Below are 17,827 nucleotides of genomic sequence, written 5' to 3' on the forward strand. Positions count from 1 at the left end.
CTGCAGGACACATCTGTCTTTTCTAAGCACAAACTGTTAGTCTGGATGAGGGTGATAAAGACAAATGCTTTCCTGGCACTGAAGTTGGAGAAGCACTATTTCTTTCCTTTAATTTTAAATCACAATTCTGGCTTCCAAAAAGATGTTCTCGAACCAGGATCCTGCCAAGCTTTCTCCAAGGTGTTTTATTTAACGAAGAGAGGATATGGCAGAGATCTCCCCACAAGGCGCATGTTTCAAAAGACAAAATTAAATAGGATCCCTTCTTCAGAGGCGTGAAGATTTTCTATGGAAAAGACAAAGTCGATTGAGTCCCTGGACTCTCAGGAAGTCACTCTTGTGTTGTTTACCTTGAGGTTTGTTTGGGGCCATCGACTACTGAGAAGGCACTGCTTCTGTACTGAACAAGCTACCATGGCCTCCGCTCTTATATCATCCTGGAATCGTGTGGCCATTTCACGATCCTGGCTCTCCATGTCTCAGGAATGAGCAAATCTTGCTGACTTCACCGCCCTCTGTAAAAACTCCCAACACCGCTACCTGAGGGGAAAAGCAATGGCTAACAATTGCCCCCATCCTTTCTGCACTCCAAAGTTACACCAGAAGTTCACTCTGTTGGCACGTAGACAGAACCACTTCATCTCCTTATCTCGTTGCTCTCTTTAAAGGATGCTGTGGAGACTCAACCTCCCACAGCTGGGGCTGTAAGCACACTCAGAGAGGAATCCCACCTTCGGAGTAGTTTTTAACAGACCACTAGAAATGGTTTGCTTACAATGTGCTGAGCCATTTGGAGATAAGAAAGTGAATGAGCGAGCCCCTCTGGTTCCCCAGGCTCTCGGGACACTCTTTGCCAAGAGCTTGACTTGTCTGTATGTTTTTATATGACCGTGTCCTCTGCCTTCCTCAAGTACACAAGACATGTAGACAAGGATCATGGTTATGATCTGGCAGCTGCTTTTCTTGTTCTTTGTGGAGAGATTTTCTCACCTACACCTAAAATTCTCTGTAACATGCAGATCCCCAGGAACCTGGGCTCATTCTGCCATCTTTGATGGACAATTTCGAAGGTCATCCTGGATATCAATACCTCGTTGATCAATGGACAAGAGAAAAGTAGAAGAACACAGGAAGGTTTTTCACATGTCAAGCCTGTTACGGGATATATCACGTCTATGAGTGGTCCCCTGGCTAGAATTAGTTACACAGTCTTACCTATACTTAAGTGGGGCTGACAAGTGTCCTCCCCGGTTGGGCATGAACATGATGGTGATGAAGGCCGCAACAACAGAAAACTCAGAGGGGTGGCAAGAAACATGGCGGCTGGCATTCCTGAGACTCTTAAAACTCACTGTGGAAAATTTAACTATTCCATACCGCATGGGAAGTCTGAAAGTTTTATAAAGATCTCGTTGAATTCTTAGGGATTTAAATTCTCAAGGAGACCTCTGCCTTTGGACTTCCAACTCTGTACCTGCTGTCTTCATTCTGCAATGGGTCAGCGCAAATGCAAAAGGCAGCCCTTTCCTGGTTTTGAATGGCCCTGCACGTCCATGCACGCACGAGCATACACACACACACACACACACACACTCTACTCACATAAAATGCGTGTGACTAAGGTAAACAGGTCATGGCCATTTCTGGATTATACTGGAATTCACATAGTAAACAACTTCCTGTCTATGGTAGTCCTGACACAGAAAGAAATGTCCAGCTTTTTCATGCCTCACTGGCTTATTGGTCTTCCTCTGTCTTTTCCTCTGCTTGACTCCTCTCCCCATCCCAGGAGTGAAAGTCTCAATTCCTCTGCTTGCCTCATACAGAGCACACTGGTTTTCTTGGTTTGCTTGAGCCCCTGCCTTCTACCCCTAGCAGTTGTCAAGGTATTTTCCTGAGAGGTACTGGGAAGAGAATACTTTTTACCTGGTTACATCAGTTAATTCTCAGGAAGTGTGTCACCTCACTCTTTTTAAAGGACTGCTGTAGCTGTTTATTCATTTACTTAACAACACTGTGCTCAGTGCAAGAATATTCTGGGCCAACCCAGGCCCTGCCTTCATGGAGCTTACACCTGAGCAGGGGAGACAGTGGAAAACAATGACTTACAAGATAACCACAATTTGTGATGTTATAATGGAAACAAATAAAGGGCTGAGATCAAAAATATTGGAGAGGGGCAGCTGGTTAGCTCAGTTGGTTAGAGTGTGGTGCTCTTAACAACAAGGTTGCTGGTTCAATCCCCACATGGGCCACTGTGAGCTGCGCCCTCCACAACTAGATTGAAACAAACTACTTGACTTGGAGCTGATGAGTCCTGGAAAAAACACACTTAAAATAAAGTTAAAAAAAAAAAAAATATATATATATATATATATACACACACACACACACATACATATACATATATAGACATACATATATACATATATATGTATATGTATGTGTATATATATATCTATATATAGATATATCTATATATCCATGTATATATAGCTATATATTAGAGAAAGTAGCCTATCCTATGTAGGATACTCAGGAAGTTCAGCCCAAAGTAAAGAGTGTCATTTAAACCAAGATTCATGAGAGGAAGCTAACCATGTGGGGAAAGCATTTCATTTCATGCGAAAGGAAGAGCAGAGACCCTAAGGGGCAGACAGTTTATTGTGTCATATAACTGAGAAAAAGCAGGTTTGGGGATATGGCTGAGACCCACTACCACTTCACCAAACCTTTCCTCCACAGTGTTGATTTGCAGCTGGGAAGTGGCTGCCCAACCAGAGATGATAGCCTACCTAGAATAGTAAGGCCATGTGACTTGGTTGTGACCAAAGGATAATATAGGCCAGACTCATCATCACCCTCAATCCACTACTGTTTCTCTTCTCCCCTCTGCTGGCTGAATATCAACACCCAAGGAGACCTCGCAGTCATTCAATGAAGACAATAGAGTTTTCATTGGTTCAGGTTCATGAATGAGTGCGTGAAGCAGAGCCCCTGCTCCCAGCTGCCAACTGAGTATATTATGTGAGTGTGTTGTTACATATTGCTGTGTAACAAATTACCTCACAACTTTGAGGCTTAAAACAACACACATTTATTATCTCACAGATTCTGTGAGTCGGGAATCTGGGCATGACATAGCTCAAGGCTCTGCTTTAGGACCTCTCAACAAGGCTTGAATCAAAGATTTGTCTGAGACCATGCTCTTATCTAAAGCGTCAACTGGGGAAGAAACTGCTTCTAGCCTGGATTCTATAGTTATTGACAGGATTCAATTCCTCCAGGGCTGTTGGGCTTTGAGTCTCAGTTCCTTGCTGGTAGTTTGCCAGAGGCTGCCTTCTGTTCCTTATCATGTGGGCCCCTCCAGCTGGCTTCATTAGAGCAAGAGAACACAAAGCACCAGAGGTGCTAGAAGATGGAAGTCACAGTCTTTTGCAATTTATTCATGGACATGGCATCACATCACTTTATCAGACTCTATTTGTTAGAAGCAAGTCATTAGATCCAGTCCACACTCAGGGGGAAGGGATTATACTAGCTCATGAATACTGGGTGGCAGGAATGCTTGGAAGCCATGTCAGAAGCTTCCTACCATTGTAAGACGTAAACTTGTGTTAAGCCACTGAGAGTCCAGGTTTTCTCAGTGACAGCAGTTGGCATTACCTTAGGTAACATAGGGGGAGAGCAACTGCAGATGGTTCTAGTAAAGTGAGGTCAGAGTAGGCCAGGTCATGCAATGCCTTATTAGCACTGATAAGAAACTGGATTTTATTCTAAGTGCAGTGGGAGGTCACTGAATTTAAGCATGAGAGAGAAGGGAGCTAAGTTTTCTTTCTTTCTACTGTTTATAAATGCAATGAAAGGGAAAAAGGGTGGAAGCAGAGAGACCCATCAGGAGGCTGCTGTCATCTGATGCAGTGTTAACTAAAGAAAAGGGGGTCTGATGGTTCATTTTATGTGTCAATTTGGCTGGGCCACAGTGCCTAGATACGTGCTTAAACATTACTCTGGATGCTTATGAGGGTGTTTTAGGATGAGGTGGACATTTAAATCAGTGCACTTTTAGTAAAGCAAATCGCCCTCCATGGTGTGCGTGGGCCTCATCCAATCAGCCTCAAGCCTGACATTGACCGAGCAAGAGTGAGTTCTGCAGCCGGTGGCCTTTGAATGGCAACATCGATTCCTCTCCTGGGTCGCCAGCCTACCAGCCCACCCTGAGGATTTTGGACTTGCCAACCTCCATAACTGTAGGAGCCAACTCCTTAAAATGAATTTTTCTCTGTACAGTATATGTACACATCTTGGTTTTGTTTCTCTGGAGTCAGGATTAATACAGAGGCCTTAAACCCAGCCAGTATCAAGCAGGAGCAACAGCATGGTAGCAAATTCTGGTTTTGAGCGCCTATTCTGTGTTCCAGGCACTCTGCTAGATGTGTTGCACACATTATCTCACCCAATCACCCAACAAATATAGATTTTTATACCCATTTCGCAAATGAGGAAATCAAGACTCAGACAGTTAAGTAAATTATCCAAAGTCACATACCTAGTAGGTACCGAGTTTCCCTGAAAATAAGACCTAGCTGAACCATCAGCTCTAATGTGTCTTTTGGAGCAAAAATTAATATAAGACCCGGTCTTATTATATTATATTATATTATATTATATTATATTATATCATATCATATCATATCATATTATATTATATTATTTTATTTTATATTATATTATAGACCTGGTCTTCTATTATATTAAAATAAGACTGGGTCTTCTATTAATTTTTGCTCCAAAAGACGCATTAGAGCTGATGGTCCAGCTAGATCTTATTTTTGGGGAAACACCATACCAGAAATACCTGATCAATTTGTCAGGAGCTCCCCCCACTTTTTTTCCCCCAAATGATTGAACAAAAAAACTGAATAGCAGCAGTAACAAAAAATCAAATTTGGTGCTACAAATCTGAAATTCCATTTTCCTGATGGTCAAAGCAAATTCATTAAATTCAGTAAATTTCCTTGTGTATTAAAACAATATTTGCAATCTGTAAGGGGCCCCTCTTTCTGCTAACGCATGGCAATTATATCTTTACACTGCAACTACAAATCTGGTTTTCAGTTTTTCCGTTTTGTTTCCACAAGCATACTTTTACAGCCAATTGTTAACGGATTAACAGCTTTGTGTGAAATCCAGCAGTCTGCCTGATTTACCTCCACAGCTGGGAGAGTCTGCTCACAACCACTGAGCACTGAGGGGCTGGCACGAGCAAGCCAAATGGAGCATCAGCTCTCCTGATAAACGTGTATTGTGTCTCTGCTATGTTCCAGACACGGTACTATGTATTCTGAACACTGCCTCATTAGGAACAAGGAGTCTTTCTGAATCTTCTAGATTCCCAGAATATAAAGAAATCCCCATCAGAAAATAACTGCATCTAAATAGCAAAATATTACTCTCTGAAATACAGCCAATTTGATGTGGCCAAAATTTTTCCATCTACCTATTTGTCTGTCTATCTATCTATCTATCTATCTATCTATCTATCTATCTATCTATCTATCTTTCTTCTATCTTTCTATGCATTGATCCATCCATCTGTCTCTCCAACAGTTTCTAAACAATGGTATCTCAATAGCAGTATTTTGAAATAATCAACAATCGTAACATCTAAATGGAAACATCATTTGACAGGTGAGAATTGTTAATCCCCAAGATTTAACCCTCTGCTCCCATCTGTACAGCTGTACTCTACCTTCTGGTATATAGGAACGGAGAAAAACATCATATTTAGCTTTGCCCCAAGTGGGAGGAAGTCAGAGGGTATACATACGTCAGGCTTTTATCCTTGTAGTTTAAATAAATTAAAAAGCAGAATGTATTGAAAGGAGGACATCAAGACATTATATAGAATACAAAGTTAGAAGTATTCTTGAGCCCATTACACTGCTTCTGTGCCACAGGCAAAGTCACTGTCATCACATACAAGATGACAAGAAAGAGTTAAGTAACAAAGGCTGCTGAGAAGGCAGTAAGCTGATCTAACTCCAGCTGTGGACCTGGAACACGTAGAAAGGACTACGTAATATAAGACCCAGTCTTATTTTACTATAAGACCTGGTAATATAATAATACAATATAATACAATATAATAAGACCGGGTCTTACATTAATTTTTGCTCCAAAAGACACTTTAGCGCTGATTGTCTGGCTAGGTCTTATTTTTGGGGAAACATGGTAGGAGAGGCATTACAGAGTGGATTACAGAAAGCAACCAGAGAAGAGCAAACTTTTGAGTAATGTGGAAGAGAGAAAAGCAATTTTGCTTTCTGTCCATAAAACCCCTCACCCTGAAACTGCAGCCAGAGTTCTGTAGGAGGCATTCACAGACAGTGGCATTTTGGAAGAGGCATTTTGCCCAAGGCATCAGCAGAATACATTTGTCATCTGAAGGCAACACATGGAGAACTGTACCTCCAGCTTTTCAGTGCTGCACAGAATTGCGCTGTCACCAGTAGGAACAGAAAAAACTAGAAAGAGAAATGCAAATGATGAAATCTGAATAGTTCAAAATGGAAGGTCCCTGAATTGTGAAGACCGAATTTCTAGAATTACAGACAGGAAGACTTAAAACCTTTTTACATCCATTTTAGTACAAGAAAGTAGCCTTTTGGGCGAGGACCAGTATGGATCAATGTTGGAGATAGGCAGTGTGGGTCAGTGTGCAGAAGTGGAGTCGAGGGAAATGGAGAACCAGGATGGCAAGCCCCGCTCATCTTTGGGAAGGGCATTTATGGGGCAGAGGGACAGACAAGCAACAGAGAAAAGTTACTCTTGTTTGGATCTTGCAAGAGTTCACTGGTCTGATGGTGGAAGGGGAGAAACATAAGCAAAATGCAAAAGCACAAAAATAAGAAAAAATGTGGTTCATTCACCAATGGCTAGTGAAGAGGAACAATGATAATAATTACATTTACCAAATACTTTTTAAATTATTATCTTATTTAATTCTTCTAACAGACCTGTGAAATCAGCATAATTGCTTTCATTTTGCAAATGAGAAAACCAAGGCAGAGAATCCAAGTAATTTGCTAAAAGTAGTATAATTGCTGGTTATTCAGTTAGAATTCAAACCCAACTCAATATTGTAATCCATATTACTGTATTTTAGTTTACTCTAAAAATGTTTGTGCTTAAATAAATTATATACAGTGTGTTTAATAAATCCTTCCTCAACATGACAATCTCCTCATGCTACCCTCTTAGATTTCTCCTCCTATTCACACCTAAACTTCTTGAAAAAGTTCTCACATTTTGACCGCATTTCCTTACCTCTCGCTGGACCTACCTCAACCTATTGCAACTACCTTCTGCCCTTCGCTCCACCTAAATTGCTTTTGCCAATGTCAGTAAGGCCAATGTTCCATTCAAGCTCTTAAACAGTTCTTGGTACTTATCTGACTTGACTCTTGGCCATCTTAAACACCATGGACTTCCCAGAAAATGTTCCCATGTTGGCTTCTATGGGTCAGCTGTTCCCTTTGGGGCTCTGCTCTCCTCACCCTCTCTCCACACATTCCTGAAAGGTTGTATCAACACCTGGGCTTCAGTTACCCACTGTGCTCTGCTGATTCCGGGAAGAAGACCTCTGGTTTCTTTTGTTTGCTCCTGTTTCAGTATTTTCTATCCAGTACCAGCCACTCTTCTGGTGATAGCACCTGCTTTGTCTCTGGGGACCTTCCCTGTTCTTGTTCTCAGCATATGTAGTTAGGTGGAGCTGAATTTGGGGTGGTCCTATGATTAGGGCCTTCATTCTACTCTCCTTGCTCCAGGAATTGCTTTAGGAATGGACGCATGGCCAAGTGGTTCAGGACTTGTTCCCACTGTTGGGGCGAGAGTAGCTCCCCATAATATGGGCCCTGAACTTGAAAAGATGTAGTTTGGAGCTGCTACAGCCATTTTGTCACCTTGAGAAAAGAGTATATTTGAGAATGAACCCAACAGAGTAGAAGCAGAAGAGAAAAACTGGGAAAGAAATGGATCCGGATGCTTCATTTGAATCTGTTATCCCGCTATGCCTCTAGACCTACACACTCCAATCTGGAGCCACTAGCCCCTGTGGCTATTGAACCCTGCCTATATTTTAGTATATTAAAATGGAATATAAATATATTAAATGTATTTTAATTTATTTTGGATATATCAGGTTAAATAACATATTATTAAAATCAGTCTTACCTGTTTTTCTTTTTTTTACTTATTTAATGTGGCTACTAGAAAATTTAAAATTACACAGGTGACTCACTATTTCTATTGGACTATGATGCTCTAGACTTTTCAGTTTACATGCCTGAAATTTTCCTTTTTTTTTTTTAAGCCGGCAAAACACAAATGTAAACAACTGTTTGTAACCATAAAATTCCTCATATACAACAACCAAATATTTCTTCATCCCAGTTCCTTCTCCTAGGCACCAGTCCCAGATGCAGCAAGATATCCAGAGGGACAGGTGTTCTTTAAAAGTTTCTAGCAATTTTCTATCTCTTCCAGTAAAAACATGAATTTATCTTTGGAAAAGATTTCCTTTGTTTTAAGAAAATAATTGGAAAGGATTTTTAATTTTTTTTGGCCCAAAGGTGAAACAAGTGTCCACCCATCAGTCTTAAAGAAGACTGTCACCCATTAACCTAGATGTAAATGTGTCAAATTGATATGCTACGTATTTTGCTTAAAAGTGCAAATTGGTGTATTTTTAGCAGCATTGTACCCTTGAAATTTTTTTTTTCCTAAATATGATTTTTCTTTTTTACTTATCTCTGTAGATTATCCTTTGTTCCTGGTGTGTATTTGTGTATGCACATGTGTCTGCGCGTATACCCTTGGGTTCCATCTTCAATTTTCTCATTGGAGATCAGGAGCAGAAAGCAGATGACGACAGGATAGATGGAGAATCATCTTTATCTCAAGCTGAGGGTAGGGATCTAAAAGGAACCAGATGGGAAATGCCCAAGTCTACTCTGCACTGAAAACCTCCATGTGGTGTTATTTCAGGTGGTATAATCTAGACTTGGGAAAATCGAACGTCAAATTTTGTGATTGCCCTCTCTGAGCCCTTAGGACCAGACCACACACAATGGGTGAGAGTTGAGGTTTCCCCTGGGGAGGAAAAATGGTGGTAAAGCCAAAGGAGAGAAGCAATTCTCTTGTTTTGAATACCAGGAACAAATCTGTCCTCTTGAGTAGGAGGGACATGCAAAGGCATTGTCATTATGAGTTGGCCACTTAAGTGTCACAGTGGGCTGAGGAGTACAAGAAAAGAGTCATAGCCATGAGGAAACCATTTATTAAAGGACAAGATCTAGAAGCAGGAGTATAGCAAACATCTAAGTTTTCATCTTCTGTATTGCAATTCCCTTCTAGTATCTCCAAGCTCTCTGTAGAATTTTGTTGAGTACCACAGTCTGGTCTATGTGTGCTCTGTAAGATTAAGAGAACTACATGTGTCCATTCTATAATGAAGCAGAATAGAATGGAAAAAGCTGATGCAGTTCAGAAAATTCAAACATGCGTAAGCTACAAGAGCTGACTAACCTGCTGGGTCTGTTGCAGCATCTGGAGAAAAGATGGCTGATAGAGGTGACAAGTGACCTCCAGGAGAGATTAGTATAACATGTGAGCATGACTGAGGAATTCCCAGAAATTACTTGGCAGTGAGAACCCAGTAGAAAAATGAAATTCCAATGGGCTATGGAGTGAAGCTTCAGACTTTGGTAGCCAAGTATTGAATGAGATAATCCATGAGTAGCCAAGACAGTCACACTCATCAAATATCCCATGTGCTTCTCAGTGTACTTCCTAGCATCTATACAGTTAGGTGGCCATGTGGCTAGTACTGTTGAGTGAGATGTGGAGCGAGTGAAGAACCCAGGCACAGATGTCCAGGATCTTTTCAACCTTCTGTGACAACTGAAAAGGTGATACATTCCAGATAATGTAGCTATAAGATTAAAAATCTGCCATCAGTGTGTGGAGCAGAGCCTGCCACCAGACTCTTTGAAGCATATAATGTAAGTGAGAAATAAACTTTTGTGTTCATTAATCCAGGAGATGTTTGTTTTTTTAAACTGAAGCATAATCTAGTCTATCCTCATGAATATACTATGCAATATGATAGCATGGTACATGGTACAAAGTAAACACTTCATAAATGTTAGCTATTATGCAGACCCACTCCTGCTTTCCCTATGTTCCAAGGTCCCACACAAGAGGACTGAGGCCAACAGGCTGTGTTTCCAGGTCTTCTGTGCCTACTGGTTTCTGGCTGGCTTCAGGCAATGGGAGGCACGACAGGAGATAGGAGAGCAGAAGGAAGTGAGAAGTCAGGATGTTTCTACCCCTCTTTCTGCCTTGGATGGCATCTCTACCAGAAAGTGCATCTTTGAAGTGGTAAAACAAAATAACCATCTAAAATTCTATAACCAATGAAAGTATCCTTAAAAATGAAGGTTAAAGGCTTATTCAGGAAAATAAAAACCAACAATTTATCATTATCAGACCTATACTAAAAGAACTGCTAAAGGGATTCTTCATGATCCCAGATGGAAGCACAGCAATACAGGAAGAAATAAAAAGCAACAGAAAAGATAAAAATAAGGTAAATGTTGATGAACACTAAATAGTAATAAAATCATGTGTGATTAAAAATACATGTACAAGCTAAAGTTTTGTAAGGTCCTTGTATTGTCTGATTTGTTGGAAAAGTACTCATCTAAAAGGGACTCTGAAAACTCAAGGAAGCCTGCTGTAATCTCTAGGTAACCATTCAAAGAATAATAAAATAAATACAATTAACAAGATATTAAAGAGGGGAATAGAATAAAAACTATTTGATTAATCTAAAATGTGGCAAGAAGGGAGAATAAAACGACCAAAAACAAACAAACAAAAAAAACCCCAAAAGATGAAAAAAAATAGTAAGATGGTAAATTTGAACCCAATATATCATTAATTAAATTAAATGTGAATGGGTTATATATCCCAATTTGAAAATAAACATTATCAGACTTGATAAAAAAACATATTACGTGTTGCTAATCTGAAACACATCATAAATGTAAAGACATAGACAGGTAGGAAGGGAAAAGATATAAAAGATAGACCATGAAAACAATAACCAAAAGGGGGAAAAAAAAAGAATAGCTAAACTAACATCTGACAAAAATAGACTTTAAGGCAAGAAGTTGCTACAACAGCCTTCTAATTAATCTCTGTTACTACAGTATTGCTCCTTCTAATCAAATCATGAACTGCAGCCAAAGTGGTTCTTCTAGAGCACTAGCCTGATTTTATTAAATTCCTATTTAAATCCCTTCACTGGGGTTTCCCAATTTCCTTAAAAAATAGCCTCAATCCTCTCTATTTATCCTTTGCCTTCTTCAGATTGATCTGTTGCAACTCCCTGTCACTTCCCTCATGCTTCAGCCACAGCAAAAGTCTTTTAGTTTCTGATATACCTCTTAAATCAGACATTCTCTCTTTGGACTATTTTTGACTTCATACCTAACAGCCTTGGACTCCAACTCTTCTAACTTTTATTCAACGTTCAGATATCAGGGAGATGTCTATTCCCAAACTAACCTTCCCAGTCCCGTAGCAAGCATAATACAAGTGGAGTCTTGGAAAGCACTTCCATATCAGGGCTTGCCCTCTTTCTTCTTTGCATTTTGGAACCTTGAGACTAACATGAGAAGAAACCTATGCTGTCCTACTAAAGGATGAGAGACCATGTGGAGCCAAGACAAGCCATCCAACTGTGGCCCTTGTAGACCAATCTTCCAAAAATGAGACATGGAAGGCCATCCTAGACCATCCAGCCCCAGCCAAGCTGACACTAACCAAAAAAGCCACTTCGGATATCCCAGTTATTTCAGCCAACCCACAAAATTAAGGAGCAATTAAATAGAAGTTGTCATAAACTACTAAGTTTTAGGTGAGTGGTTACACAGCAAAAGATAATCAATACAATAGTCAATCTTTATGCAAATATCTTGAAATAACTCATCGTTATAACTGTACTTTGAAATAAAAACTCTCCTTTTAGAGCAAGTATACAAAAATAAACTGAAATCTATATATGATGGCCATCTCTTACATTGACTCCCCTTTTACTAATAATTTTATATTTTGTAACATGATGATGCTCTAGGGAGTATCAACTTTTCATCTTCTTCAATACTTGCGACTCTTACAGTTCTGGGTTCACAATTGCTTCAAGTATGTAAGTTGGCCTGCCTGCAACTATACAGGTATTCTCTTTCTCATATTGCCATTTGATCATTCTTAATTAATTCTGTTTATTTGAACCATGACTGTCTGTGATAAAGACAGCCATAGAAAGAAGAAACTATTAGCTCTTGATTTCCTTCTACAGGTCTTTATTTGAATCAGACTGCGGAAGGGGAGAGTGTTTTAACTACAGCTAAAATTGGGGGAAGGGCATTGGAAGCCAGAATCAGAAAATGTGAGTTGGTAACTGGTGGAACTGAGACTTCATTTCTGGTACTGCGAACAAATCCCAAGTCTCTCTGAGCCTCAAACTCCTTTCTCAAATAGGATAATAATGCATAATTCACAGAGTTGTTCTGCGTATGTGAGTTAGCCTTGTAAATCTTAATACATTGCATATAGGTAAGTTATTATTACAAATTAACAGCCCTTAGGTCCTCAGGTTTTGTGCTCTAATCAAATGAAATTGGTATGAACCACAGAGGAGATGTGGCATCCTCCCCACATGTCTCCCCCTTGTCTTCCTAAAGAGACTTTTTCAGATGCATTTAAGCCAATTCAACAACGGAGAATGACTTTGTTGCAGCCCAAGTGTCGCTAGAAAACCTACAACCATCAACTTAGCCTGTACAGGTAGCTTGCTTCTTTTGATCAACAAATAGGCAAACAACATATTTTGAATAGAGGACCATAGAACCAATGTTGAAACCAATATACCCATCTTGGCTTCCCATAATATACTAGAATGGACTGGGTTTATAATGAGAGATGAAAGTGACCACAAGAATTCTTTGTAATCATTTGATAGTACCAGTGGTGGAAAAGACATCTATTTTTTATAGATATCTCTTTTTCCTTTTCAAAGATGACAGTGAGGATAATACATTCAGCACTCTGGCTGAGAAAACTGATTCAGGACTGCCAGAATGTCAACACCACGTCTGTATATATGTCTTCTGATTTCATGGAGTAGGTTCGGCTCCGATTTCAAGGGCCTTTCCACATTGACAGTACTTTGTTACCTGAACTACAAGGTACCTTTGCCCTGAGTGAGTGGGTCTGTTCATTTGTCTATCATCGTAATTTCCCAGCAATCAGCAAGTTCCAGCTCCCTCTCTAATGATGACTGGGTTTTTTATTTACCTGGAAGCCAGGCATATTTATCAACTTCCCTGCTGCTTGCTTTTAAGTGATCACTGATCTATAATTCCCCTTTAGTTTATCACTCAGGTCTGTTTTATAAGATGACTATTTACAAGGCAATATGAATGTTGGCTGGCCTTGGACAACAGTTCATTTCAAGTGTCCCATTGTTATAAGTACATTTGCTCTCCACACAACTCATCACAAAGTAGAAATAAATAGAACAATGAATTTTTCTCTATAGCTTTTCAGGTATGTGAGCTTGTCTTGTCTGAGTTTTCACCTCCCTGTCAGTCTACATGTAAACTCTCAACTCATAAGACACCTATGAAATAGTTACTGATCATTTCTGAAATTCCAAATATCAGGGTGAAAAGCATTTAGTGGGTATGACTCAAAAATGAATGAAATGTCTACTGGGTATGTATTCAAACACAGGAATTAAATTTCAGTGCTGCAAAAACAAACATTTATAAGATTTTTCAAATACTCTTTGCCTTTTACTCCCAAATATAATTTGCATTTGCTAAGTTTCTTTTGTGTATTTTTTTTTTAACATCTTGACATTTGAATCTCATGAGAGTCTATTAGGTGTTCCTTAATAAATTATTCCAAATCTCATTAATTTCTTATCTTCAAGGTGCTTCTTTTAAAGAAAGAACATTGAATTGTAAATCCTTCCAAGGTATTTATTAGGAGATGTTGCTTTATGACCTTTGTGGCCATTATTTTGGCAGAACTGTTATGAAAATAAACTTAGTTCCTAGAGTGTTTAAACAGAAAGAATGTACTCAGGCTAACTTTCCATCTAAAATCATCCAAAATATACTCTAAGGATAGAGAAGAGCCGTTCTGTTTAGAAAGTCAATCTTTTTAATTCTGCTTTTTTTTTTTCTGGGTAGACTAAACAAATAAGTCACCACAGGCACTGTGCATTTTTTTCTATTCCTTTCTCTTGGGATGAAATATGAAATAATCTACAAAGTAATTTGATCCAGCAATTAAAAACAAGGACATGAATTACACTAACAACTGTCACATAGAAAGAATTAATTCCCTCATAACACTGCTTGATGTTACAGACCCTGGGTGATTACGAACAGATTGTAATTGGAAAAGAGCCAAACCAATTCAGGTATCTCCAAAACACAGGGGTAAGCCTCGACTTGCAAACAGAGAACATTTTTTACTACCCACAGGAGTATCTTTTTGCATTTGGCGCTCAGATGTTTATCTAGCGATTACTCAATGCACCCAGCAACGCAGCCATCCAAGGTACTGCACGTGGCAATGCCCACTAATCCTTGCTTCTGAGAGTTAGCATATCATTCATGGAAAGCAGACCCTCTCTAGGCTATGCTTCCAGAAATGATGTCCCCCCACCCCCGAATATGGATTATTGGCTGCTTGTGCTTAGTGGGATAGTATGTCATTCTAAATAATGGACATTAGCTAGTTGCTGTGCCATTGGGCAAAGTAAGTGGAGGACACTGATGCCTGCTGCTTATTGGTAGAAGTTTCATTGTCCCAATGGCACGCAGATTTTATGTCCCTGTCTGATACTTTATCATTTCTGGGCTAAGGTGAAGAAAGCTCTTTTTTGAAGAAAATTGTTATACTCTGGCATCGTAGAAAGAACTTAATTTGGGGAGTCAGAAGACCCCAGGTGTATCCCCCCTGCTTATAAAAATAGTATACAATAATTTTTCTAAGCATAGCAAAAGACGAAGAAGAAAACAAAATCTTCCATAATTAATCAACCCAGGGGCAAACATCATTAACATTTTGGTGTATTTTTTCTTGTCTTTTTCATATTTTTTGAAGTTGGGATCATTCTTCTTATACAATTTTATATCCTGTTTTGTTTTATTCTGTTTGCTTAAAATCTGTCAAATGTATTTTACTATATCACTGAAAATTTTTCTGACATACAGTTTATAACAACTGCATAATAGTTTATCTTTTGGATGTTCTAGAATTTATTTAAACAGATTCCTGATATTGTTTTCATTTTTAATCACATATTTGAACACAAATCTTTGTCTATATTTTTGCCTTTTCCTTTGGATGATTTTCTAAATGGGGAGTTAGTGGGTCAAATTATATGAGCATTTATTTTGCAAGTTTCTTCCTATTTTTAAAGATAATTTTATTCTCTTTTCTGCTTTCAATGTAACTCACTGCAAAAACAAAGAAACAAAGAAACAAACCAAAAAACCGACATTTAAAGAAGGAAACAAATTACCACTATCTGTGCTTGCTTAGATACACAATTCCTTCTTTCTTTCTTTTCTCCCACCATTCCTTCCTTCCCTCCCTTCTTTCTAAGAACAATGGAATCATATTTTAAAAAATGTTTTGTAAGTTGCTTTTTTCACCTAGCAACATACTAGAGACATAAAGGACACACAGCAGTTTGAAGGCTCTTGTTCTGTGTCAAATTGATGTCCTTCTAGAAAGGATCCATCGATGCCCACTCTCATCAACGCAATATAAAGTACACATATCATTCTACTAGGACGACCCCAATTATCGCCTCGGTTATAATCTTCGCTATTTAATGGTAACTTACTACAGCTAAATGCTTTGTAAAGTTAAATGCGTCTTTCACTTAGGACCCTTAAATCTCCTCTTGTAATTTGTTTCCTTTGTCCATTCACTTGTTGCAGACTTGTTTGCATGTTGATTTGTGTGAGCTCTTGATATAATAAGAGGTTTGGAGCTTGTTTGCTATTGTGGTAAATGCTTTTTCTTGTTTCTTTTCTGTCTCTTTTATTTGTTTTTTCCTTTGGGTTCTCAAAAATTATTCAAACTCATTTTATTTTCCTGTATTACTTTTCTCCTGTTTTCAAATATAGACAATCTTTCCTCATACAGAGAACAGGTAAACAGTCACCTTTGGTTTTCTCTTTATGATTTTTATTTTAATCTATCTAGAATATATCATGGATTACAGCAGATTAGGATCTACATTAAACTCTGTTTCCAAATATTCAATCTTTCCTGGTAAATTATTACAGCTCTTTTAGCATATATGAAGTTCTTATATGTGGAAAGCTCTGTTTCTGAATGGTGCCTTCCCTTCTAGACTGTAAACTGCATGCAGGCAACCACATCTAGTGCATCACCTCATGCCTCATATACCACTCTCTGTTTAGCCTAAAGAGACTTAGGTGAGCAAAGGAGAACTGGAATTTTTGCAGGGAATTGAAATCCCAGCTCATGCTAAATTTGCCAAAGTTTGTCATCCCACCCCTAAAATGCTGCAGGTATGAATAAAATATTATAAACCATGCCTGAATCACAAAGAGGATAGACAGAAATGTCAAATCTATGAAATGCAATTTGTGTAAAAAGAAAGAAGTCTATTGAAATCTGATTGAATTCTAGGTACATAGTACTTTCCTAATGAATAACCATGACCCTTTAATTTTATGTTAAAAGCTTAATCATAGGGTTTTAATTCTCCTTATTAAGGTTTTAAAAGAAAATGCAAATGTTACATGTACTGGCCATGCCAACAGTGGGGAGAATACATTTTAGGTTAAATTTCTACAGAAAGAGAGGCTGCTTGATTCATCCAGTTTCTAAAGTATAAGCTCAAAAACACTATTTACTTAAAGGTTTTGATTTATCAAAACTTAAAGCAGTAAGGCAATCTTTGGTTTTTATTCTTTGAGTCTCTCTCTTTTAGTGAAACATTAAAGGTGTTACAATACCATTGGTTGAATCTTTAGAGACAGGTCAGAGGGCTGAGAAGAAATAAACAGCTTTATTTTCAAGGTGCTTCTCAGTTGATAAGCAGGGGCAGGGCTAAAGAGGGGTTGGGGAGAGACAAGAATTTGTCCCAGGGAAGGTAATGTCACCGTCACTAGGTTATGTCACAGAACCGTCTTGGCTGCTAATATGTAAAAAGAGAAAATAAAAAGTGCTTAAGCCTGGGTCCCAAACAATATCATTTGGGGCTAGCATGTTCTGGTAATTCACAATTCACTCTTATTTATTATCCTAGAGTTAGCAGAATTCTTCTGAAATCACAACCAGCCATAATAAGACAATACTGCTAATGCCTTACACTGATGTTATTAAAAACTCTAATTCATAATTTGGATAACCTCGCCATGCTCTGTGCAGCTGTATTAATGCAGAGAGGGAAAAATCTGGACTCAAATTTCCTGCATCATGAAATTCAAAATAAAAGCAATATTGCCGCTAGTCAAATCGGCAAAGACGTTCTGATTCAAAGACCAGAGTTCCGGATTTAAAATTTGCAATCAGATCAGATTTTAGAGGATGCAAAGCTACATAGGACAAGCATCAGTCAACATTTCCTCATTCTAGTACAGCCACTCGAGATTTTCCACGGTGGCTTCTGGAGTTTCAGTCACCTTTGAAGTGTCTG

This window comes from Rhinolophus ferrumequinum, chromosome 7 (genome assembly GCF_004115265.2).
Source record: "Rhinolophus ferrumequinum isolate MPI-CBG mRhiFer1 chromosome 7, mRhiFer1_v1.p, whole genome shotgun sequence".
NCBI classification, from domain to species: Eukaryota; Metazoa; Chordata; class Mammalia; order Chiroptera; family Rhinolophidae; genus Rhinolophus; species Rhinolophus ferrumequinum.